Genomic DNA, 25,928 nt, shown 5'->3' on the forward strand with positions numbered 1-25,928 from the left:
TGTAACGGCATTAGGGACAACACTGTTCCTCTGTCTAACTCCATCTTCACTGGGTGTCCATTTAATTTTAGCTGTATAAAGATTGCAATGTTTTCTCCATTTATTCCTTGGATGTGTAATATCTCAGGAGCTGAAATTTCAGGAGCTTTAAGGTCAGCTGTTCACATCATCGTTGCTAAGTTGCCCCTTTCTCTCTGCAATTGTTTTGACTTTAGCTGCCAAAGGCAACCTGCACTTTAGAAGCAGACATTTAGCTTTGATATCTCCTGTTTTGCAATGGTTGCATTTAAAATATTTGAAGAAACAGTTTTTTGGTCGATGATTGTATTTCCCACAACGGAAGTATTGTTGGTGGGAAGACCTCCCGACCAGTATGTCTGCTTGACCTACATCCAAGTTTTTATCTGCCATTTCAGAGCTGCAGGCAGCCCTCTATACAATCTGAAACATAATGTCTTGATCCATTCCTAATAATTTTTGCTTTGCTTGGCAATTTGCCAGCCCCATCACTAATCTGTCTCGCCGTGCTTGATTTAGAAACTGCTCAAAATGACAGTGCTCAGCCAGTTTGCGCAACGATGCCAGGTATTTACTTAATGTTTCTCCTGGTCCTTGTCTCCTTTCATAGAATCATTGCCTTTCTGCCATAACGAGTGGTTTGGGGCTTAAATGATTCCTCAGAGGTGTCCATTGTTTATTGAATGTCTTCATCTCTGGATCCTCGGGGCTAGCAAGGTCTTAATGTTTTGCTGCCCATCATACTGAGGAAGAGGGCACATTTTCGGTTTACTGGATCTTACATAAAATTGTGGGCTACGCAGTAATGGTTGAACCATTCTAAGTAGTTATCCCAACTTTCTTCTACTTAGTTGAATTGTCCAAACTTTCCTTCTGCCATCTTGGCATGCTTTTACCTTGATCTTTTGGCAGAAATTTGTTGGGGATTGTTAGGTAGTAGTGTTGTACCTTTCTTCTGGTGTTTTCCTTCTCACAGTTGGTACGTGAAGTTTGTGTATGGTTTGTTTGGTTCCTCGTCACCACTGTTGTGTATGCAGTCACACAATTAACACTCGGAGACGTGATGCTTTCTCATCCTTTACTTCTATTAGACTAACCTGGCTACTGACACACAGGATTATATATGGGAGTGCGACATGATGTCCAGCAGAGGGCAGGCTGATGCCCAACAAGTCTAATAATATCATTTTTTAACATATATTCCACCTCCTGATTCATGATTTTACTCTTCTGAATGTTATTCTGTATGGGTGTTGTTTTATGGGACTTGCGTATCCCACATCCACATTATGACAAATCACTGACGTCCTTTTTGGCACATCAGGAAACAAATTTGCATATTTCAAAAGCAACTGCTTCAACTGCTTCTGTTCTTGTGATTTAATATGGCCTAACTTTTCCTTCAGATTTTCCAGAATTGTTGAGTTAGACATGCACATAAGAATCATGATTTCTTTAAGGTTACCCTCAGAAGATTCTGATCCATCTTATGAATCTTATGATCCATAATTTCCTCAACCCTGTCAACAACTAACACCTCTGATACAGATTGTTCTCCACTACCTTTTTCCTCATAATAAGGTTTCAACATATTAATATGACCAACCTGAGTTTTATTCCTATGATCTGGAGTGTTTATTACACAGTTAACATCATTCACTTTTGATTTTACTTCATATGGTCCAGAAAATTACACTCTAAGAGGATTGTCATATGTTGGGAACAAAATTAACACTATTTCTTGTCTTAAAATTCCTCACTTGAGCTTTCCTGTCAAATAATCGTTTCATTTTACCCTGAGACATTGTTAAATTCTCTTGAGCCAAAGTCCACACTCTTTGTCACCAATCTTTAAATTTAAGAACATAATCCAGCAACTCCAACTGCAAATCCTCATTAACCCATTGCTCTTTTAACAACATTAAAGGTCCTCTAACCTGATAGAAACATAGAAACACAGAAACATAGAAGATAGGAGCAGGAGTAGGTCATTTGACCCTTCGAGCCTGCTCCGCCAATCAGCGAGATCATGGCTGATCTTAAAGTTCAGTACCCTGTCCCCGCCTTCTCTCCGTAACCTTTAATACCCTTATACTGAAGAAATATATCTAATTCCCTCTTAAATATATTTAATGAACCTGCCTCTACTGCTCTCTGTGGCAATGAATTCCACAGATTCACCACCCTCTGGGTAAAGAAATTCCTCCTCATCTTGGTCCTAAATGGTTTGCCTATTATCCTCAAACCATGGCCCCGGGTTCTGGATTTTCCCGTCATTGGAAACATCCCATCTGTATCCATTCTGTCCAGTCCTGCCAGAATTTTATATGTCTCTATGAGATCCCCTCTCAATCTTCTAAACTCCAGCGAGTACAATCCCAATTTGCGCAATCTTTCCTCATAAGTCATTCCAGCCATTCCAGGTATCAGCCTGGTGAATCGCCTCTGCACTCCCTCCATTGCAAGAACATCCTTCCTTAGATAAGGTGACCAAAACTGCACACAATACTCCAGGTGGGGTCTTACCAAGGCCCTGTACAGCTGCAGTAAGGTATCCTTGTTCCTATACTCAAACCCTCTGGATATGAACGCCAACATACCATTTGCCTTTTTAACCGCCTGCTGTACCTGCATGCTCACCTTCAGAGACTGGTGTACAAGTACCCCTAGGTTTCTCTGCACTTCCCCATCTCTTAATCTATTGCCATTCAAATAGTAATCTGCCCTCCGGTTTGTATTACCAAAGTGGATAACCTCACATTTATCCACATTGTAGTGCATTTGCCATGTATCTGCCCAGTCCCTCAATTTATCCAAATCACACTGGAGCTTCCTGACCCCCCTCTTCCGTGCACACAACCCCTCCTAGCTTAGTGTCATCTGCAAATTTGGAGATATTACATCCAATCCCCTCATCCAGATCATTAATGTAAATTGTGAACAGCTGGGGACCCAGTACAGATCCCTGTGGCACCCCACTGGTCACCGCCTGCCACTCAGAAAATGAGCCATTTATCCCAACTCTCTGTCTTCTACCTGCCAGCCAGTTCTCAATCCACATCAATACTTTGCCCCCAATCCCAAGAGTCTTGATTTTGGAAGCCAGTCGTTTATGCGGGACCTTATCGAAGGACTTTTGGAAGTCCAGGTACACCACATCCACTGGCTCTCCCCCATCTATTTTACCTGTCACCATCTCAAAGAATTCCAATAGATTTGTCAAGCAAGATTTACCTTTTGTAAATCCATGTTGACTCCGTCTGATCCCTTCTCTGCTAGTCATATGCTCCGCTATTACATCCTTAATAATGGATTCCATCATTTTGCCCACTACTGATGTAAGGCTCACCGGCCTATAATTCCCCGCTTTTTCTCTACCCCCCTTTTTAAATAGTTTGGTAACATCAGCTACCCTCCAATCCATGGGTACTGATCCTGAGTCTATCGAGTTCTGGAAAATAATTCTTAAAGCATCTGCTATCTGAATGGCCAAACACAATTTCAAAAAGGGCTGAACTCTAATGAATCCTGCACAGACTCTCTTGCCCCAATCTTTCCCATTCTCCAGACAATAAATCCTCATCATATTTTTAAGAGTAGAATGAAATCTTTGCAAAGCTCCCTGAATTTCAGGATGGTACACAGATGAAGTGATCTGTTTAATTCCCTTCTCATAAATCAACAGCTGAAACAACCCAGACATGAAGTTACTTCCTTACCAGGTATGGAACATCTGTTTTCATTAAATTCAACTGTCTGAATACACGCTCTTTGATCACCCTGGATCTCTTTAGGTAACCCAAAAACTATGAAATTTTTTTCCAAAGCCTGTGCCACTGTTTTTGCTTTAATATTCCTCAAGGTATAGCTTTGGAATTCTCGATGCCGTACATATAATCGTTAACAAGTACTGATTCCCAGCTTTTGTGACACACACAATCCACAATACTCAGAGTGAAAGGATCCACAACAACAGGAATAGGTTGCAATGGAGCTTCTGGAGGACCTTGGTTAGGTTTCCCCACAACCTGACAAAGGTGACATGTCCAGCATCAATTTACATCCTTCCTCAAAGCAGGCCAGAAAAATTGTTTCAAAATTTTATTCATGGTTTTCTTTACACCAAGATGATCACCCAAAGGTGTACTATGGGCCAAATTTATAATGTCATTATGGTAAACTCTAGGAACATCTAATTGTATTTTATTTATCATTTCAATTGTATTGCAAGTTAGTAGATGTTAACTGTGATGATTGGAACTAAAATGCTGACCTGTGAACGCACTCCAGTGCTTTCTCATCAGATTTCATTGCATAAGATTCTGTTGAAAACAATTTTATTTAAAAATAAGCTTACAGTTTTGCTTTTGGTTTTAACCATTTTTTTGAGATATCACTTCAATCTCATTTGTTGAATTCATTCTGCCACTATTCACATGCACCACATGGTGGCAGAGAACACCAACTATCAGTTCAGTAGATAATCTAACCACTCTTCCTGATGAAGTGCTTCTTTCTTTTTCTTTGGCTTGGCCTCGCGGACGAAGATTTATGGAGGGGTATGTCCACGTCTGCTGCAGGCTCATTGGTGACTGACAAGTCCGATGCGGGACAGGCAGGCACGGTTGCAGCGGTTGCAAGGGAAAATTGGTGGGTTGGGGTTGGGTGTTGGGTTTTTCCTCCTTTGTCTTTTGTCAGTGAGGGCTCAGTGAGGGCTCTGCGGTCTTCTTCAAAGGAGGTTGCTGCCCGCCAAACTAAGATGCACGGTTTGAGGCGAGATCAGCCCACTGGCAAGCACCAAGAGATTTCTTTAAGCAGTCTTTGTACCTCTTCTTTGGTGCACCTCTGTCTCGGTGGCCAGTGGAGAGCTTGCCATAGAACACAATCTTGGGAAGGCGATGGTCCTCCATTCTGGAGCCCAGAGCAGTTGGGTCTGACAAAAGGCTCAGACCTGAAACGTTGACTGTCTTTTATTTCCTCTGGATGCTATGTGACCTGCTGAGTTTCTCCAGCATTTTTATGTAGTGTGTTACACATCAGGTAGGATGTGACATCAGGTAGGATGGAGATTAGGGTAGAAGGTAAAAAAGAGAATATATGTGAGGGTCATTCTCTGAGATGCATATATTTTAATGCAAGAAGCATAGTGAACAAGGTAGATGAGCTGAGAGCATGGATAGATACTTGGGGTCACGATATTGTGGCAATTAGTGAGACCTGGCTACAGGAGGGGCAGGACTGGCAACTTAATGTTCTTAATGTTTTAGATGTGATGGATCAGGTGGTAAGAAAGGAGGAAGAGTTGCTCTGCTTGTTAGGGAGGACATTACTGCCGTGAGGTGGCAGGATGGTATGGAGGGATCAACCAGTGTGGCTGTTTAGGTGGAATTGAGGGGTGGAAGAGGCAAGAGGGTGCTAATAGGGGTGTATTACAGACCACCAAATGGGCCAAGGGAATTAGAGGAACAAATTTGTAGGGAGATAACGAATATGTGTGAAAATCATAGGGTAGTGATCATGGGAGATTTTAACTTCCCACACATTGATTGGGATACCCATACGGTTAGAGGGCTGGATGGGATGGAGTTCGTTAAATGTGTTCAGGATTGTTTTCTAAATCAGTTAGTAGAAGAACCGACTCGGGATGGTGTAATACTGGATCTCCTGTTAGGGAATGAGCTAGGTCAGGTAGCGGACACTAATGTTGGAGAACCAATTGGGTCTAGTGATCATAATTCTGTTAATTTTAGGGTAGTTTTAAGGAAGAACAAGGAGAGGCCTAAAGTTGAGGTTCTGGATTGGAAAAGAGCAAATTTCGAAGGAATAAGAAAGGGATTTGGGGAGTATTGAGTGGGACAGGATATTTTCAGGTAAGGATGTAAATGAAAAATGGAGGATATTCAAAAAAGAAATTTTGAGGGTACAGAGTAGTTATGTCCCAGTCTGGATCAAAGGCTGGAAGTCATAGGGAGGCTTGGTTTTCGAGGAATATTGGAAATTTGGTTAGGAGAAAAAGGGAGGTGTACAAGAGGTATAAACAGCAGGGAGCTGAGAAGTTGAAGGAGGACTACAAGGAGTGTAGAAGGAATCTTAAGAAAGAAATTAGAAAGGCCAAAAAAAGGCATGAAGAGGCTTTGGCTGACAGAGTTAAAAATAAAACCAAAGGGTTTCTATAAGTACATTAAAAGTAAAAGATTAGTGAGAGATAAAATTGGACTCCTTGTAGATAGCGAGGGTAGGCTGAGTGAGAAGTCTGAGGAAATGGGGGAAATTTTGAATGATTTCTTTGCCTTGGTGTTCACTAGGGAAAAAAATGTTGAACCAGTTGAAGTAAAGAAAAATAGTGGGGAGGTCATGAAGCATATAAGGATAACCGAGGAGGTAGTGATGGCTGTGTTAAAAAAGATAAAGGTGGATAAATCTCCTGGACCGGACAAAATATTCCCTAGGACACTCAGGGAGGCTAGTGGACAGTTAGGGGGGCCATTAACAGAGATATTTAGGATGTCACTGACCACGGGGGTGGTGCCAAAGGATTGGAGGGTGGCGCATGTGGTTCCTCTGTTTAAGAAAGGGTCCAAATGCAAACCTGGGAATTATAGGCCTGTACGTCTGACGTCTGTGGTGGGCAAGTTGATGGAAAGTGTTCTGAGGGATGCTATTTACAAATTTTTGGAGGTACAGGGATTGATAGGGAGTAATCAGCATGGTTTTGTCAGGGGTAGATCATGCTTGACAAACCTGATTGAATTCTTCGAGGGGGTTACAAAAAAGGTTGATGAAGGGAAAGTTGTGGATGTTGTCTATTTGGACTTTAGTAAAGCTTTTGACAAAGTTCCCCACAGGAGGTTAGGAAAAAAGGTGGAGGGATTAGGTATAAATAAGGAGGTAGTGAAATGGATTCATCAGTGGTTGGATGGGAGGTGTCAGAGAGTAGTGGTAGAAAATTGTTTGTCCAATTGGAGGCCGGTGACTAGTGGAGTTCCTCAGGGATCAGTCCTGGGTCCACTATTATTTGTTATATATATTAACGATCTGGATGTAGGGGTAGAGAATTGGATAAGCAAGTTTGTGGATGACACAAAGATTGGTGGTGTTGTGGACAGTGAGGTAGATTACCGTAGATTAAAAGGTGATTTAGGAAGGCTGGAGGTGTGGGCTGAGAAATGGCTGATGGAATTTAATACAGATAAATGTGAGGTGCTATATTTTGGAAAAGCAAATTTAAATAAGTCATATACATTGAATGGTAGACAATTGAGGAGTGCAGAGCAACAAAGGGATTTAGGAGCGATGGTAAATAGTACCCTCAAGGCTGATACTCAGGTAGATGGTGTGGTGAAGAAGGCATTTAGAATGTTGGCCTTCATAAATCGGAGTATTGAATTCAAGAGTAGGGAGGTTATGATGAAATTGTACAAGGCATTGGTGAGGCCAAATTTGGAGTACTGTGTACAGTTTTGGTCACCAAATTATAGGAAAGATATAAACAAAATAGAGAGAGTGCAGGGAAGGTTCACGAGAATGCTGACAGGATTTCAGGGTCTGAGTTACAGGGAAAGGTTGTGCAGACTGGGGCTTTTTCCTCTGGAGCGTAGAAGATTGAGAGGGGACTTGATAGAGGTGTTTAAGATTTTAAAAGGGACAGACAGAGTAAATGTGAATAGGCTTTTTCAATTAAGAGTTGGGGAGATTCAAACTAGAGGGCATGGTTTAAGATTGAAGGGGGAAAATTATAAGGGGAACATGAGGGGAAATTTCTTTACGCAGAGGGTGGTGGGGATGTGGAATGAGCTTCCGGCAGACGTGGTCGAGGCGGGATCATTGGTTACATTTAAGGAAAGACTGGATCGTTACATGGATAGGAGGGGACTAGAGGGGTATGGACCGGGTGCTGGTCAGTGGGACTAGGAGGGTGGGGATTTGCTACGGCATGGACTAGTAGGGCCGAACTGGCCTGTTCTGTGCTGTAAATGGTTATATGGTGATAGGTGTTGCATCAATTCATAAAATGGCATTAAGTTATGCATACTTCCATCATAATGGGATTGGCTGATGACAAATGGCACTCTATTGAATGGAAGCATTTTTAACGGTGGAAATGTTTTTCTTTGCCCTGATTGCATAGATATTTGAGCCATGCATTTTGCTAGTGTTTTACTGAATCAGATATGACAAAAGCTGGCTATGTTTTTGGCAATTATCTACAATATATATTTTAAAACATGTTTCACTTCTTTTTATTTTGTTGTCTGCCAAGCTTTATCTAATACGGACAACCTACTCCTTCACCTGAATTCAGAGGATCTTCCCTGGACCCAACACACTAATGGTATCCTGAAGAAAGTGTGTCATGCCTCTACTTCCTCAGGAGTTTGTGGAGGTTTGGTATGACATTGGAAACCCTGGCACATATTTTACCGATGTGTGGTGGAAAGTGCTGCATCATGGTCTGGTGTGGGGACACCAATAACCCCGGGCATCTTTGGCTTGGCTTCGCGGACGAAGATTTATGGAGGGGGTAAAAGTCCACGTCAGCTGCAGGCTCGTTTGTGGCTGACAAGTCCGATGCGGGACAGGCAGACACGGTTGCAGCGGCTGCAGGGGAAAATTGGTTGGTTGGGGTTGGGTGTTGGGTTTTTCCTCCTTTGCCTTTTGTCAGTGAGGTGGGCTCTGCGGTCTTCTTCAAAGGAGGTTGCTGCCCGCCAAACTGTGAGGCGCCAAGATGCACGGTTTGAGGCGTGGTCAATGTGGCAGGCACCAAGAGATTTCTTTAGGCAGTCCTTGTACCTTTTCTTTGGTGCACCTCTGTCACGGTGGCCAGTGGAGAGCTCGCCATATAACACGATCTTGGGAAGGCGATGGTCCTCCATTCTGGAGACGTGACCCATCCAGCGCAGCTGGATCTTCAGCAGCGTGGACTCGATGCTGTCGACCTCTGCCATCTCGAGTACTTCGACATTAGGGATGAAAGCACTCCAATGGATGTTGAGGATGGAGCGGAGACAACGCTGGTGGAAGCGTTCTAGGAGCCGTAGGTGATGCCGGTAGAGGACGCATGATTCGGAGCCGAACAGGAGTGTGGGTATGACAACGGCTCTGTATACGCTTATCTTTGTGAGGTTTTTCAGTTGGTTGTTTTTCCAGACTATTTTGTGTAGTCTTCCAAAGGCGCTATTTGCCTTGGCGAGTCTGTTGTCTATCTCATTGTCGATCCTTGCATCTGATGAAATGGTGCAGCCGAGATAGGTAAACTGGTTGACCGTTTTGAGTTTTGTGTGCCCGATGGAGATGTGGGGGGGCTGGTAGTCATGGTGGGGAGCTGGCTGATGGAGGACCTCAGTTTTCTTCAGGCTGACTTCCAGGTCAAACATTTTGGCAGTTTCCGCAAAGGAGGACGTCAAGCGCTGAAGAGCTGGCTCTGAATGGGCAACTAAAGCGGCATCGTCTGCAAAGAGTAGTTCACGGACAAGTTTCTCTTGTGTCTTGGTGTGAGCTTGCAGGCGCCTCAGATTGAAGAGACTGCCATCCGTGCGGTACCGGATGTAAACAGCGTCTTCATTGTTGGGGTCTTTCATGGCTTGGTTCAGCATCATGCTGAAGAAGATTGAAAAGAGGGTTGGTGCGAGAACACAGCCTTGCTTCACGCCATTGTTAATGGAGAAGGGTTCAGAGAGCTCATTGCTGTATCTGACCCGACCTTGTTGGTTTTTGTGCAGTTGGATAATCATGTTGAGGATCTTTGGGGGACATCCGATGTGCTCTAGTATTTGCCAAAGCCCTTTCCTGCTCACGGTGTCGAAGGCTTTGGTGAGGTCAACAAAGGTGATGTAGAGTCCTTTGTTTTGTTCTCTGCACTTTTCTTGGAGCTGTCTGAGGGCAAAGACCATGTCAGTAGTTCCTCTGTTTGCGCGAAAGCCGCACTGTGATTCTGGGAGAATATTCTCGGCGACACTAGGTATTATTCTATTTAGTAGAATCCTAGCGAAGATTTTGCCTGCAATGGAGAGCAACGTGATTCCCCTGTAGTTTGAGCAGTCTGATTTCTCGCCTTTGTTTTTGTACAGGGTGATGATGGTGGCATCACGAAGATCCTGAGGCAGTTTTCCTTGGTCCCAACAAAGCTTGAAAAACTCATGCAGTTTGGCATGCAGGGTTTTGCCGCCAGCCTTCCAGACCTCTGAGGGGATTCCATCCATACCTGCTGCTTTGCCACTTTTCAGTTGTTCGATTGCCTTATATGTCTCATCCAGGGTGAGAACCTCATCCAGCTCTAGCCTTAGGGGCTGTTGAGGGAGCTGGAGCAGGGCGAAATCTTGGACTGAGCGGTTGGCACTGAAAAGAGATTGGAAGTGTTCTGACCATCGGTTGAAGATGGAGATCTTGTTGCTGAGGAGGACTTTGCCGTCTGAGCTGCGCAGCGGGCTTTGGACTTGGGTTGAGGGGCCGTACACAGCCTTTAGAGTATCGTAGAAACCCCTGAAGTCGCCAATGTCCGCGCTGAGCTGGGTTCGTTTGGCGAGGCTAGTCCACCACTCATTTTGGATCTCCCGGAGTTTGCGCTGAAGATGGCTGCATGCGCGACGGAAGGCTTGTTTCCTCTCTGGACAGGACGGCTTTGTAAGGTGAGCCTTTGTAAGCCCTGCAAAAGGCAGTGGACACAGCCCATGACCTCACAGGCAAAATTCTCCCCACTATCAAGAACATCTATGGTGAACACTGCCATTGGAGAGTAGCAATAGTCATCAAGGACCCACACCACCGAGCACACGCTCTGTTCTTACTGCTCCCATCAGGAAAGGCATATAGGTGCCATACGACTCATACCACCAGGTTCAGGAACAGCTGCTACCCCTCCACCATCAGACTCCTCAACAACAATCTCAATCAGGGTCTCATTTAATGACTCTTAGTTTTGGATTTATTGGTTTTTTTTCTCTCTGTATTGCACAATCAGTAGTTTTCATTTCTTTATTTGTTTACATGTGTACATTGTGTAGTTTTTTTTGAACTACCAGTAAGTGGTAATTCTACCTTGCCTGGAGGAAAATGAACCTTAGGCTACATGTGATGTCATGTATCTACTCAAACAATAAATCTGAAATCTGATTTAATTTAGGTCATTTTTTTGCAAAGTACAAATTACTGGCGATCAGCCCAATCTCCATCTATTTAAAGCTATACTTTTTCGATCAATTAAAAGTTCACCCTTTAGGCAAGATGGAACTTAATGACTCAAAGCATTTGCATAATAATTGGGCCACTAGGTAATGTTGAGTATGGTGCTAATATACCATGCTATAGAAACAATTGTCCAATGCAGATAAGAGAAACTATTTTCAGTTAAGCACATCAATGATATGAAACATCCACAAAGCCAAATCTGTTGATGTGGAATGTTTCTTGGAGTGAATGCACTTAAAACTGAAAATATATGTTCTTCCAGACATCAAAGGTTTGCCAAACACTTTTATTGATATATTTGGAAAGGAGCTTTCTAGAGCTTATCTGCAACAATGTCTTGTAAAACATTATTTATAGGCAGACTGAAAAAACATACTGAGAATTATGGTGGCAGAAGTGTTTCATTTGCAGGTTGGCATAATCAAATTAGTCCATTTTCACTCTCTTTCACTGATGATCCTTTCCTATCAAAGCCAATCCTGTAGAGGTGGCACTGATGTTCACTATTGGGACTTAATGGGTCATGATAATAAGTTTATTGTCATATACATTGCACAATGTACATATGCACCAAAATTCTTTTTTGCTGCAGCCAAACAGTACTTCTGTTTTTAAAAATAGCAACTACAATAGTGTACATAATTGAATTAAAAAGATAATGAATAAAAAAATATTATCAAGGGTCTAATATTCCAGAAAAAGGCAACCATTGTTGTTGCCTGAACAATAGATGTATGATTAATAAATTCACCCCAGGGGTGAACAGTGTCCTTATTTTGAGCACATCACCCAATGCTACCAAAAATAAATCAAAAATGTTGTACGAGACCAAACATTAGAAAATTTATCATTGGACACCTCTATTCGTGAGCCAATCTCTCACTAATTTGGAGCTTTTAAAGTCCTTTTGATGTAAATAAATGATATGATAAGAACATAAGAAATAGGAGCACGAGATGGCCATCTGGCCCACTGAGCCTTCTCCTCCATTCAACGAGATCATGGCTGACCTGATGATAGGCTCATCTCCACTGGCCTGCCTTTTCCCATATTGCTTAATTCCCTTACAATATAAAACTCTATCCAACCTGCTGTTTAAAGAATGCTACAAAAGTAATTCATGTAACTATAGACTGGTCAGTAGTCAGTAACCTTTTGAAAATTGTTCTTAGAGATTGGATTGTGACAGAATATATAGATATGTTTTTGAGAGATAAATTGGGAAAGGTTTGTTAGAGTAGGTCACATACAAACACTTTAAAACAGATCTTATTTGGACCTCTGCTAATGCTAGACATATCATCCCCACAGCCTTTGTAAGAGCTTTGGAAAGTGCCCAAAAGGCTTCACTAATGGATTGTTGATTACAAAAAGGCAACCGATGAAAGATCTTGTTGGAGCCACAGATTGTCTGGAGGGTCATGTGGTTTTGCAAGCAGAGAGAGTCAAACAGGCTTTCTCTCAGAGAGTGTGTGTGTGTGTGTGTGTGTGTGTGTGAGAGAGAGAGAGAGAGCGAGAGAGAGAGAGAGAGAGAGAGAGAGAATATTTCTACAGTGTTACACCCAGCAACAGCAGCTGGGACTGGAACAGGACAAGCTCGCAAGCTTGTGGAAAACCCCATTTGGAAGATGGGTTCTTATTTCAGCCTGGTCAAAGCCCTTGTGGTTCATGCAAGAGGAGAGGAACTCTTTGGTGACCTGAAAGAAAGAGGTTATCATCTGGAGAACCCTGAGGGGGTAGGTTTTATCAGCAAGACACTGGAGAGGCTGATTAAAAAGAAATCAGTTGTGAATGTCCTGGAACAACAAATCTCTCTCTGAAAACTGACAAGTACCTTTCTGAGTGGTAACCATTTACCTTTCAAGCACCAAAGCCTGGTGAACTTTATAAATGTTAAATTCTGTGCACAGTATAATAATTACCTGCAACTAGTGAACTTGGATGAATGAGAAGTGAGATTGGACTGTGAACCAAAGAACTTTTCTGAACTTCCACACACATTACATACATGTGTGCTTAGGATTAGAAGGGAGTTAAGTTAGGTTAGTTAAGTCAATAATGATAAGTTAAAGTGTGATTCTATTTTCATGTTTAAAGATAATTAAAAGCAAGTTTTGTTTAAGTAACCATTTGTCTTGGTGAATATCTATTTATGCTGGGTTTTGGGGTCCTCTGGGCTCATAACAGTGTAAACAAGTATTTGGATAGGTAGCAATTGATTAGGGATAGTCAGCATGGCTTTGTGAATGGTAGGTCATGTTTAACAAATCTTATAGAGTTTTTGAGGAGATTACCAAGAAAGTTAATGAAGGAAAGGCTATGGATGATGTTTACATGGATTTTAGTAAAGCCTTTGCAATGCAAAACATGGGAGGTTAGTCAGAAAGGTATTCATAGGGAGGTAATCAACTGGATTCGATATTAGCTACATGCGAAAAACCAGAGGGTGGTACTGGATGATTTCTTCTCAGATTGGAGGCCTGTGCCTTAGGGATTGGTGCTTTAACCAATGTTGTTTTTCACCTATATCAATGATCTGGATGATAATTTGGTAAATTGGATCAGCAATTTTGCAGATGACTAAGATTGGAGGTGAAGTGGACAGCAAGGAAGGCTTTCAAAGTTTACAGAGGAATGTGGACCTGCTGGAAAAATGGGCTGAAAATTGGTAGGTGGAATTTATTGCAAACAAATGTGACGTGTTGCATTTTGGGAGGACAAACCATGGTAAATGGTAGGCACTGAGGATTGCGATAGAACAGAAGGATCTGGGAATACAGATAAACAATTTCCTGAAAGTGGTATCACAGGGAGATAGATTGCAAAGTGAGCTTTTGCATATTGTCTTTCATAAATCAAAATATTGAGTATAGTAGTTGGGATGTTATGGTAATGTTGTATAAGACATTGGTGATGTCATATTTGGAATAATGTGTGCAGTTTTGGTTATCTAATGGCAGAAAAGATATCAATAAGATCGAAAGAGTGCAGAGAAGATTTACTAGGATGTTGCCCAGATTTCAACAACTGAGTTATAGGGAAAGGTTAAATCAGTTAGGACTTTATTCCTTGGAACATCAAAGAATGAGGGGAGATTTGATAGAAGTAATCAAAATTGTGAGGGGCATAGACAGAGTAAATGTAGATAGGCTTTTTTACACTGAGGGTAGGTGAAATACAAACCTGAGGACAAAAGGGTGAAAGGGAAAAGGTTCAGAGGGAACATTAGGGGGAAACTTCTTTACATGGAGAGTGGTGGGAGAATGAATGAAATGCCAGCTGAAATGGTGAATATGGGCTCAATTTTAATTTAAAGAAGAATTTTGACAGGTATCTGGATGGGAGTGGTATGGAGGGTTTTTCTCTGGGTGCAGGACTAGGGGAATATTAGTTTGGCATGGATTAGAATGGCCAAAGAGCCTGTTTCTGTGCTGTATTGTTCTATGGTTCTACTTAAGAGTGGATGGAAGAGAAGCAAGAGTTGAATTTATACAAAGTGATCACCTCAGTTGACCGTTAAGCATTTGGATGATTGGAGCTTTCTGTGAGTCATGACCTCTAAGTTTCAGAGTCATCCAGATCCCACAAGAAGCTTATGGCCACTGGCACAACATGTCACAGTGAGACTCGGAGATTCCAATACCTAGAACAAGAAGGCTACTGTTCTGGAGGAAGTAAATCCAAGCTCCTACACCGTCAGAACAGAGGAGGGTCAAATACTGAGGAGGAATCAAAAGAGCCTGCTGAAAACGCAAGTGACGCTGCAAGAACAGAGAAATGCAGAAGGTCTGGTAGACCCTGGACACACCCTGGAGTTTCTGCTGCTGCTGGTGAAGAGGATAATCGTCAGAAGCTGTTAAGCATTAATGGACAGTCTACCAAATGAGAGGATATTGGTGTAGGCCCCTTCCTTTAGGAGGTTTCCCAATTCTGGGTGGAACAATCAGGCAAACATACCCCCACCCAGTTCCTGTGGATGCACTGATTGGGCAGACAACTCTTGGCCCAATGAGGCTGGCTGGGTACTTTTTTTAAATTCAAACCTCTGAGAGTGGCTTTATTTTAATTGAGATATTTTTTAGCTCCTGAGGTACCATCTTGTGATGGAATTATGTTATTATTAATCTTTTGTTAAAAAAATATATTTTTAGTAAAGTTATTTTTGTGGGTTTGGACACAGGAACACCAAACACACACAATTACACTCAGAGTCTGGTAAGAAACCCCAATAAAACTAGACAAGTTTGTTCCTTGCAACATCTATGACAATGGGTTTCCTCAAGAAGGACATCTAATTAAACAAAAGATTCTTTGCTTGTTTATGTTGTTAGATTGGAGATTCAAATGGCATCTGTGTAAACAGAAACAGGCTACGAAAGAGATAAACTTCAAAAGACAGGAATGATGCAATGTCATGTGGTAAAGACACATCAAGACAGAAGCCATTTTTGAATATTATGGAACTAATTTCAAATGAAGCCAGAAGATGTCTTACCATCTTGTAAGGTTACACAGGACTGAAGAAGGAGCTTGACTATCCTGTAAGCTAATCCTGTAAGGATTGAAAAACTGTAGCTTCTAGAGAGGTGATGTTTTATATTATATTCTCCTTATCATGGGAGATGCACAAAATCAGTGGAAATGAAGAAGAGCCAGTTCACTGTCTCTTTACAAAAGAGGGCAGTTCTACCGTGTCCATTTCTACATGGCACTTCATGCAACCCTTGCCTGGATTGGTGAAATCATTGTGCAGAAAACTCAAGTACTGTAATCTCCATGCAAGAGGGGAAAATCATTCCAATGAAGAAAGAATTCTCTGAAAATTACTCTACAAGAATCTCATGAGTTTTGAGAAGTCTGATGTCTCGCACCTACTTCATAATTGGTTTTCTGCAACAATTTAAAGAATCTGAGTTTCAAAACAAAACTGAGTGAACTTTAAAACCATCTCTTCAGAATTATGCCTGAACTGTAATGGTTTTGATTTAGCCCAACACACACACACACACACACACACACACACACACACACACACACACACACACACACACACACACACACACACACACACACACTTGCATTTGTGCAGAGTGGGGTTAAGTAAGAAATGTTATATTATTAATAAAAATTATTGTTTTTGAAAATACCATTGCTTTGGTAAATTTTGATTGCTCCTGATCTAGTACTTAACAATCTGTAAGAAACAATTTGAGGACCACTAGTGCTTTTAAAAAATATTTTATTTAAAAAAAATCCATACATGTAATTAATAAACAATGAATATAAAAAAATAGGAATTTAAATATAAGAGAATTTAAATCATTACATAATGGTTATAACCCCTCCCTTCCCTCCCATACCCACCTCCTTAAACCCTCTGCCCCCAAATAAATTTATATATTAAAAAGGATATATAGTAATATAGAGTAAAGAAAAATAGCTTCATGGATTGCACGGACGATCGCTTTCCAACACATAGGATTCCAGCAAGGTTTATATGATAAATTTAGGGAAGAAGACTAACAGAGGTCTCAGGAGGCTGGAAGAACACCATTACATATTTATACCTAAAATTTGCATATATGGGTTCCAAATTTGCAAAAATATACCATATTTATTTCTCAAATTGTATGCAATTTTCTCCAAGGGGATACAGCTTTGTGTTTCTGCATTCCATCTTCCCATACCCAAGTGTGAATTGGATTTTCAGGTCATTGCAATACACATCCTTGCCACCAGTAATGATATTTTAACAAATTTAATTTGGTATATTGATAGTTTCAACTTAGGTCTTGTTCCTTCTATATTTCCCATAGAAATAAACCTGGGTTTTGTGAAAATACAATGCCTGTAACTTGTTTTAAATAATTTCCTAAGTCCATCCAAAAAGGCTTTACCTTGGGACATGACCAAGTTGAAGGCAAGGAAGTTCATGTCTCCTCACCCCATCTAAAAAATTCATCTGATAAATATGATTTCATTCTATTCAATTTTTATGGTGTCAAATATAGCTGATTTAAAAATTATATTGAACTAATCTGTACCTTACATTAATAGCATTTATTATACAATCTTGGCAAAGGTTTGTCTAGATTTATGAACTCCATGCTTAGTAGTTCCTGTTTGTTATAAAAGATACATTGCAGAAGTAAATTTATTAGTATTTCCTCTCCTAATAAGAATTTCCACCTGACTACAAGTAGATAATAGTACACTGGACCTAACTTTTCTCTCAAATATCTTCTCAGTTGACAATAACAAAAAAGTATTACTGGTTATTCAATTTTTACTCCTCAGTTGTTCAAATGACATCAATTGGCCTTGTTCATAACAATATTCAATATTTTTAATGCCTTTATGAAACCAAATATTAAAAAATCGATTATCCTTTGAAAAAGGTACAAGATAGTTTTAAATCAGAGGCATCTTGGGCGATAAACTTCCTTTTGTTCTAATTTCATCATTTATCTTATTCCAAACAGTAATCAAGTGTTTCAACAATGGTGTTTCTTTAACACCAATTTTTAATTTTGAATCACATTTATATAAAAATCCCTCTGCTAATCTTTCTTCTATTTTATCCAATTCTATTTTAACCCATGCTGGCTATTCTACTCCTTCAAAAAAAAAGAAGTGAGAAATCTCATTTGAGCTGCTTGATAATAATTCTTTAAGTAAGGAAGCTGCAGGCCTCCCAATTCATATTTCCATGTTAATCTTTCCAAAGACATTTCTTTACACGTTTATTTAATTCTTGAAAAAAAAACTTTTGAGGTAATAGTATAGGCAGGGTTTGAAAAAGATATTGTATTCTATGGAATATATTCATGTTAACATAGTTAACCCTTCCTATTAATGTTATTGGTAAAATCATCTATTTTTTCAAATCCCTAAATATTTAATCCCATCTTTTGACCACTTAAATTGAGTATTTCTTTGACAATTTCTATAATATCCATAAGGGCATAATTTCACTTTTGTCCCAAATTATTTAAAAATGAGAAATATTACCATATTCTTCAAAATTAAAATGTAAGTTTTGAAATGAAATCTCAGGTTCTGTCAAATATATTAGAGCATCTTTTGCAAATAGACTAATTTTATTCTCTTCTTGACCAACTTTAAATCCCTTAATTTCCAAATCGCTCCTAATTTCCTCTGCTAGTGGCTCTATAGCTAATATAAACAAAGCTGGAGATAAGGAACATCCTCGTCTACTGGATCTCATCAATTGAAAGAAGTGGATATTTGTCCATTAGTCACTATTTTAGTTTTGGGTTCATTATATAATGCCGTAATTCAATTTATATAAATCTGACCAAAGACCAATTTATCCAACACCTTAAACAAAAAGACCCATTCCAATCTATCAAACACTTTTTCCCAGGTCAAGATTAGCAAATACCAGAGGATACCTGTACAAGATGAGGGGAGGAACTTTAGGGGAGACAACAGGGGTGAGTTTTTTATACCGAGTGTTGGGCACTCGGAATGCATTGCCACTCAGAATGTTGGCCATTGGAATGCATTGCCACAGGTGGTGGTAGAGGCTGGAACTTTTAAAAAACTCAGGCACATGGATATGAAAAATAGAGGGTTCTGGGAGTAGAAAAGGAAAGGTATAGCTTGTTGAGTGGGTTTCTATCAGCTGACACAAAAGGCCTGTACTCAGCTATAATTTTCTGTGCTATGGGTACAATTGTTGGCATTAGACACAGTGAGCTGAAAGGCCAAATTCTGTGCTATATCCACTCTTTTTAACATAATAATATGAACATGGTCTTAAAGAAATTATTGTCATTTCAGAAAAATACAAATGAAAGGAGCCTTTCTTTTATACAGTGCCTTTCACAACCTTCCTTTGTATTTTAGAACAAGAGAAGCACTCTTGAACGAGAGCCAATTTTGTCACCTCGAGAGACATGGCAATCAACTTGAATATAACATGATCTCAAAAACAGCAGTAAGATAATGTCTGGAAAATCTACATTGTTGCTGATTGAGGGATAAATAATCTCTCAGACTTCAGAAAATAACACCCTGATGCTTTCAGGAGTGCTTTAGTATTTTTCATATCTAATTGAGAGGGAAAATTGAGATTTCACATCTTATTTCTTTTAATCCTCATATTAGGAGAACTGATGGTTCCAAACTCGCCTAGTGTTACATTGGTGGGTCAACTTGGATGATGTGCTCAGATCTTTGGAATGAAGCTTGTTGAATATTTTTTTATTGAGAAATTCATCATGCTAGCACTGAGCCTTTAAATAACATTATTCACCTACTTAGGAGATCCTAAGGAGCTGTGCAGATGATGTATTGCTAGTAATTTGTTACTCTTGGTGTTGCTTGCACGTTTTGTCTGTGACAAGAAGAAAATATTTCTGCTCTCTTTTGTGGGACTTTTTTAAAAATTGCCACACAAAGAAAAATTTGTCTCCTTTGTAATTTCTATCCTAAAATGCCAGCTTAGTTTAAAAGATGCTATGCAATGTTGCTTAGACTCAGAATCTTAAGTAAGAATTGTTGGGTACAAATCTGAAAACCATCAAGATGTCAGGATAAAAATTTCAAACCTGATTTATATAAGCCAGGTGCTCTATCACTGGGCTCCAATCACAAATATTATGGATGTACTTTTAAGATAAAACTTTATTTGCTAAATACTCATTTACAAATTCGTGCTCATTATTTATATCTGCATTTGCACAGTTTTGTTTTCAGTTGACAGTTCCTAATGTTTATAGTTACTAGACTATAGATTTGTTAAGCCTGGCCTGCAGGAAAATAATCTCAGGATTGTATGTGATGTCATATATGTACTCTGACAATAAATTTCAATGAAACTTTAAACTCTGTTGTCTATTTACCTTATTTTCTTGATTTTTCTCAAATAATCATAGTATGTAAAAGGCAAATTTGCCTTTCTTCTGCCAAAGTTCCTGTTGATTCCAAAGCAGTGTACTCTATTTGAGGTTACATCTTGTATTAGTTACAATTTGTGTCTCTTTCCTGTGAAAGCTGCTCATCATTTTATCTTTAAAGTTGCATGAAGTACATTTGATAAAGGGGATCTGACCGATGGTGAATTCAAGCTGCAACTGAGTTTTGGAATTGCATCTGTTTAACGAGAATGTTAAAGGATAGTTTCAATTGAAAGAAAATAACTTGTAGTAAGTGAAGTAAATAGCACTAGTTGAGGATGATACGATAAATGAGGCAATGGTTCTTTGACCCATAGTGAGAAAAAAAAGCTGATGAGATGAGGGTGATTGTGTCTGTGGTCTGGGAAAGACATCTTAACATGAAGTTTGGGTATTTACATCACCGAACAAGGCTAATGATCAGTAATGCCATGCTTAAGTATTACCTGAAGTATACTGAGACATGTTGTGACAGTTGATGGAATTAGAAGTAAACCTGAAAATCACTGAAACACTCCAAAATGTATCAAGAGAATAACAATTAGCCATGCATTTGTTCGTGCTTTCCAAAAGCTGGTTTGGTGAACACTGTGGAAGAAACAAGAGAAGATTCTGTTGAATTAAATCACGAAATAATGCCATTCCCATGTTAAGAAGGAGATACAACTACACAAATTTCTTTTGAGAAGATCAAAGGAAGATGCAGAGATTAAATCTATAAATAACATTTGTATATGGATTTCTCTTTCAAAAGAAGAAAGTAGGATGTGGAAATGTGGCCTGGTGTGTTGCATATGTTGGTGTAGTTTGGGAGTGTGGAAATAAACAAGATGCACACATTTTGTAGTGTTCTCTATATCTCTCAGTGATTATATCCTGGCACTAGACACAGTTAGAATATGATCCCACACACATATTGCTGTGTTCAAAGCCATTAGCCATCTGTGGGACTACATTCCACTGTAACATAAGAATAATGTGGTTGAACCACTGAAGTTACTTAATTTGCCAAAGGTTTTTTTTAGAAAATATTCCTTCGACATTCCAGATAAGCAGATGTCATTCCAAACATTATAGTTACGTGTTATTAGTTGTCAAGCTTTAGAACTTTTTTTGATTCAAAATTATTTTTAAATTCCTAGAGATCCAAAACTGCAATGCAAGGCAGTATTCTTCCATCAGATGGATATTTAAATCTGCAACTAAACATCACCATGCATTAGCATTTAAATGTTTTTCTTAGGTTTATTTTATCTTGCTCCAGTCAAATTGGGGGTTTAAAGCTCTTTGCTTAAAAGCTTAACGAGTGGGTGTGGGGATGAGCCACTTTCAGTCTTATGTTCCAGGCCCAAACCTGACAGGAATTGGGAACTGGTTGGGGCAGGGGTGTTGGGAGTGGGGGGGGGGGGGGGGGGGTGGAGGAAGTGGTGTCAAGGCTAGGTTTCACATGGCATTGTTGAGGTGTTTCTGAAGGCCCACGGTATAAGAGAGATCCAAAGTGTCTATTTTAAAAATTAAATGTTAAATTTAGACATACAGAATGGAAACAGGCCCTTCTGGCCCACAAGCCTGTGCCGCTGATATTCCACCAATGAACCTACAACCCTTATATGTTTTAAAGGGTGGGAGGAAGCTGGAACATCCAGAAGAAACCAACGCAGTCATGGGGAGAACTCTTTACTTACAGTACCGGATTTGAACCTGGGATGCTGGCACTGTAACAGTGTTGCGCTAACCCCTATGCTAGCCATTCTGCTCGTACTCTAGCTGTGCCACACCTTAATTTAATTTTATTTCTAGATTTCAAGATACATCACGGTAATGGCTCTTCTGGCCCACAAGCCTGTGCCACCTAAATAATCTACTAACCTAACCAATTAACCTACTAACCCCATAGGTCCTTGGAATATGAAAAGAAACCAGAGCACCTTTGTTAACAGAATTTCTAAACCCAATAGAAACAAATGGAATTCAGTTTTATGAACTTACTCAGGTGGGGTTGGTGGTGAGAATCTACTTGGAATGCTCGATAGCACCAGTTGTGATTAGCTGACCAGGGTTCAAGTAGGGAGCCTGACCTTTTCAGCTAGCAAGGAAACTAAAGCTCAAGTTCAAAAAAAGCAAATTGAGGCCGAGTTTAGTTCTTGAGTTGAAACCTGTTCACCTATTAGGGCAATTAACTACTATGGTCAAAGAGTAACCTCAAGTTCCAGCTGTGACAAAAGAAGATAGAATATCATGGAACTTCAAAGTGCTCTGTATGCTATTATAAGGGTCATTTGTTTCAATTTGGGCTGGTGAATGGTGTACTGGCTAATTGTTTATATTTATAAAAGATTTGGTCCCAAAATTTAATAGTTTGACTAGAATATCTCTGACACCAATCCTATGAGCTCAGTTAAGTCAATGTTGGGTCACTTCATTTGCAAGGGGTTAGCATGACTGGACTTTGGACCTTGCCACCAAATATGAAGCTTTGCGCTCCTCTAAAGCATTCAGCAAATCTTTGTTCAGAAGAAGGTACTGTAACTTCCCTGTCTAGAAATGTAGATTCCATCCCCTCCAAACTTGCAGCTCAGATACATTTCCCTTTTGGATGCTGTGCCTGACATTGCTCCAACTTCTGTTTCCTGACTTCTGGAACCACTGGACTAGTTTGTCCTTGACCCTGGCCAAGACACTTGTTTGTGAGCTTCATTAGGAAAGGACGATACTAAAGTGAAAAAAAAATCAAAGAACGGGGTTACAAGAAAAATGTAGATTATTAGAGAATAAAACTTTGAGATACAACACATTACAAATGTATAGAATGGAAAGAATATACTAGAAATTAAACAAAAATATTATGAATGAGGAGACTGGGCACATAAAGTTTTATCTTGGCAGGTAATGGCAGAAGAGTCACCTAGGATGATAAATGCAATAAAAACAGAGGATGATATTATAATATAATCAAAAAAAATTTTGTAAACAATATTATGTGAAACTATACAAATTAGAATGATTATGATATGGACAAATCTTTAGCAAAGATAGAACTTCCAAAAGTAGAAGAGAGAGGATAGGTTGATTTGGATGTCCCCCTTACAAGAGAAGAAATTGAGAGAGCTTTGGGCCCTTTACAAGCCAACAAATCTCTGGGGGAGGATGGGTTTCCTCCTAAGTTCTATAGCCAATTTAAAGGTTTATTGGTTATCTCTTATGATGGATGTAATGGACCAGGCAGTGGAGACCCAGACCCTCCCAGAATCTTTCTCAACTGCTATAATTACAATGTTACTGAAGAAAAGTAAAGACCAAATAAAAACTTCATAATATAGACCTATATCACTTCTGAATGCTGATTGTAAAATATTGGTAAGGGTGTTAGCTAATTGATTGGGACATTACTTAGCCAAATGAATACATACAGGTCAGGTGGGATTTGTTAAAGGAAGATAATCTTCAAAAAGCATGGGTAGACTATTTAACATAATATATATGGCAAAATTAAAGTTGAATCCAAGTATAACCATCTCCCTAGATGCAGAAAAAAAAACATTTCACTACTTTGAAAGGTCTTTTTTATTTAAAACTTTGGAAAAATTTAGTATAGGCATAAGATTTATAAATTGGATAAACACTCTTTAGCATTATCATTAACCACAAGCCAAAATTGTAACTAATAATTAGATGTCAGCAGTTTTACCCTTGAGTAGATTGAATAGACAGGGGTGTCCTCTGTTTCCAGCATTTTTTATCCTACCTATTGAACAACTGACAGATATTATAAGGAGAGATCCGGATATTAAGAGCTTCAAAGTTGGACAGAAAGAACATAACATTAGCTTATTTGCTGAGGATGTGCTATTATATATGTCTGACTTGGCTGAATCCTTGATAAAATTACAAACGATATTATAAAAATATGGGAGAATATCAGGTTTTAAAATAAATATGGATAAGAGTGAGATAATGCCACTGTCAAGTTTTGAATATGAAAGATTCAAAATGGTAATAGATTTAAATGGAAGATAGATGGAATCAAATATTTAGGAATAATAACAGATAATAATTTAAAGAACTCATAAATTTAATTACATTCCTCTGTTATAAAAAATAGAGAAAGATTTACAGAAACGGAAAGACTTGCCAATTATTTAGTGGGAAGAGTAAATTGTATTAAAATGAATGTGAATGTGAAAATGAATCTTTTTCAATTTTTGCCTATTGCACTATCTAAAATTTTCTTTAAATCGTTAAATAATTATATAAGGTAATTCCTATGGAATAACAAAGTGCCGAGAATTTCATTGGAAATGCTAACATGAGATTATAAACTGGGAGGACTTAGCCTCCTGGATTTTAAGAACTATTATTTATCAGCAAAGCAAGAATTTTATCATTCTTCTTTGAAGAAGACAGTCCCTCCTCTTGGATTCAAATGGGATTGAATTCAATAAAAGAGTGGACAGTGAAGGACTTTATTTACAAGTGGAATGTTGTTAATAACAAAAAAGATGTATAACCTTATATTAATACATATGATTAGAAAATGGCAAGAATATGGTTAGGAAAAAAGGTGGAAGCATTAGGTATAAATAAGGAGGTAGTAAAATGGATTCAGAAATGGTTGGATGGGAGGTGTCAGAGAGTAGTGGTAGAAAATTGTTTGTCCAATTGGAGGCCAGTGACTAGTGGAGTTCCTCAGGGATCAGTCCTGGGTCCACTAGCATCTTTGCTAATTTTTTTAAGGAAGTAGGGGTGGAGAGTTGGGTAAGCAAGTTTGCAGATGATACAAAGATTGGTGGTGTTGTGGACAGTGAGGAAGATTACCGAAGATTAAAAGGTGATTTAGGAAGGCTGGAGGTGTGGGCTGAGAATTGGCTGATGGAATTTAATACAGATAAATGTGAGGTGTTACATTTTGGAAAGGCAAATCAAAATAGGTCATATGCATTAAATGGTAGGCTATTGAGATGTGCAGAGCAACAAAGGGATTTAGGAGTGATGGTAAATAGTACCCTCAAGGCTGATACTCAGGTAGATGGTGTGGTGAAGAAGGCATTTGGAATGTTGGCCTTCATAAATCGAAGTATTGAATTCAAGAGTAGGGAGGTTATGATGAAATTGTACAAGGCATTGGCGAGGCCAAATTTGGAGTACTGTGTACAGTTTTGGTCACCAAATTATAGGAAAGATATAAACAAAATAGAGAGAGTGCAGAGAAGGTTCACGAGAATGTTGACAGGATTTCAAGGTTTGAGTTACAGGGAAAGGTTGTGCAGACTGGGGCTTTTTTCTCTGGAGCGTAGAAGATTGAGGGGGGACTTGATAGAGGTGTTTAAGATTTTAAAAGGGACAGACAGAGTAAATGTGGATAGGCTTTTTCAATTAAGAGTGGGGGAGATTCAAACTAGAGGGCATGGTTTAAGGTTGAAGGGGGAGAATTATAAGGGGAACATGAGGGGAAATTTCTTTACGCAGAGGGTGGTAGGGATGTGGAATGAGCTTCCGGCAGACGTGGCCGAGGCGGGATCATTGGTTACATTTAAGGATAGACTGGATAGTTACATGGAGAGGAGAGGACTGGAGGGGTATGGACCGGGTGCTGGTCAGTGGGACTAGGAGGGTGGGGATTTGCTACGGCATGGACTAGTAGGGCCGAACTGGCCTGTTCTGTGCTGTAAGTGTTTATATGGTTATATGGTTAAATAAATGAATGTATTATAAAAACGCAGGTATATCATTAAGAACATTTCTATGTAAACATGTACTGCTGCCTATGAATCTGGGTAACAAAATATTGAATTCATGGTATGA

At 39.5% G+C, this 25,928-nt stretch overlaps 1 long non-coding RNA gene across 4 annotated transcripts in view; it reads left to right on the top strand.

The window, feature by feature from the left end:
- The window catches only part of LOC138760538 (uncharacterized), a 44,693-nt gene extending 24,668 nt beyond the window's left edge, over positions 1-20,025 (top strand). For 3 of the 4 annotated variants that reach the window (XR_011355685.1, XR_011355686.1, XR_011355688.1), the window contains one exon: positions 19,075-20,025. This is a non-coding gene — a long non-coding RNA (uncharacterized lncRNA). The remainder of the gene's footprint in view (positions 1-19,074) is intronic. The other variant, XR_011355687.1, reaches the window with a different exon arrangement.
- The last annotated feature ends 5,903 nt before the right edge of the window (positions 20,026-25,928 follow it).

This window comes from Narcine bancroftii, chromosome 4 (genome assembly GCF_036971445.1).
Source record: "Narcine bancroftii isolate sNarBan1 chromosome 4, sNarBan1.hap1, whole genome shotgun sequence".
NCBI lineage: Eukaryota > Metazoa > Chordata > Chondrichthyes > Torpediniformes > Narcinidae > Narcine > Narcine bancroftii.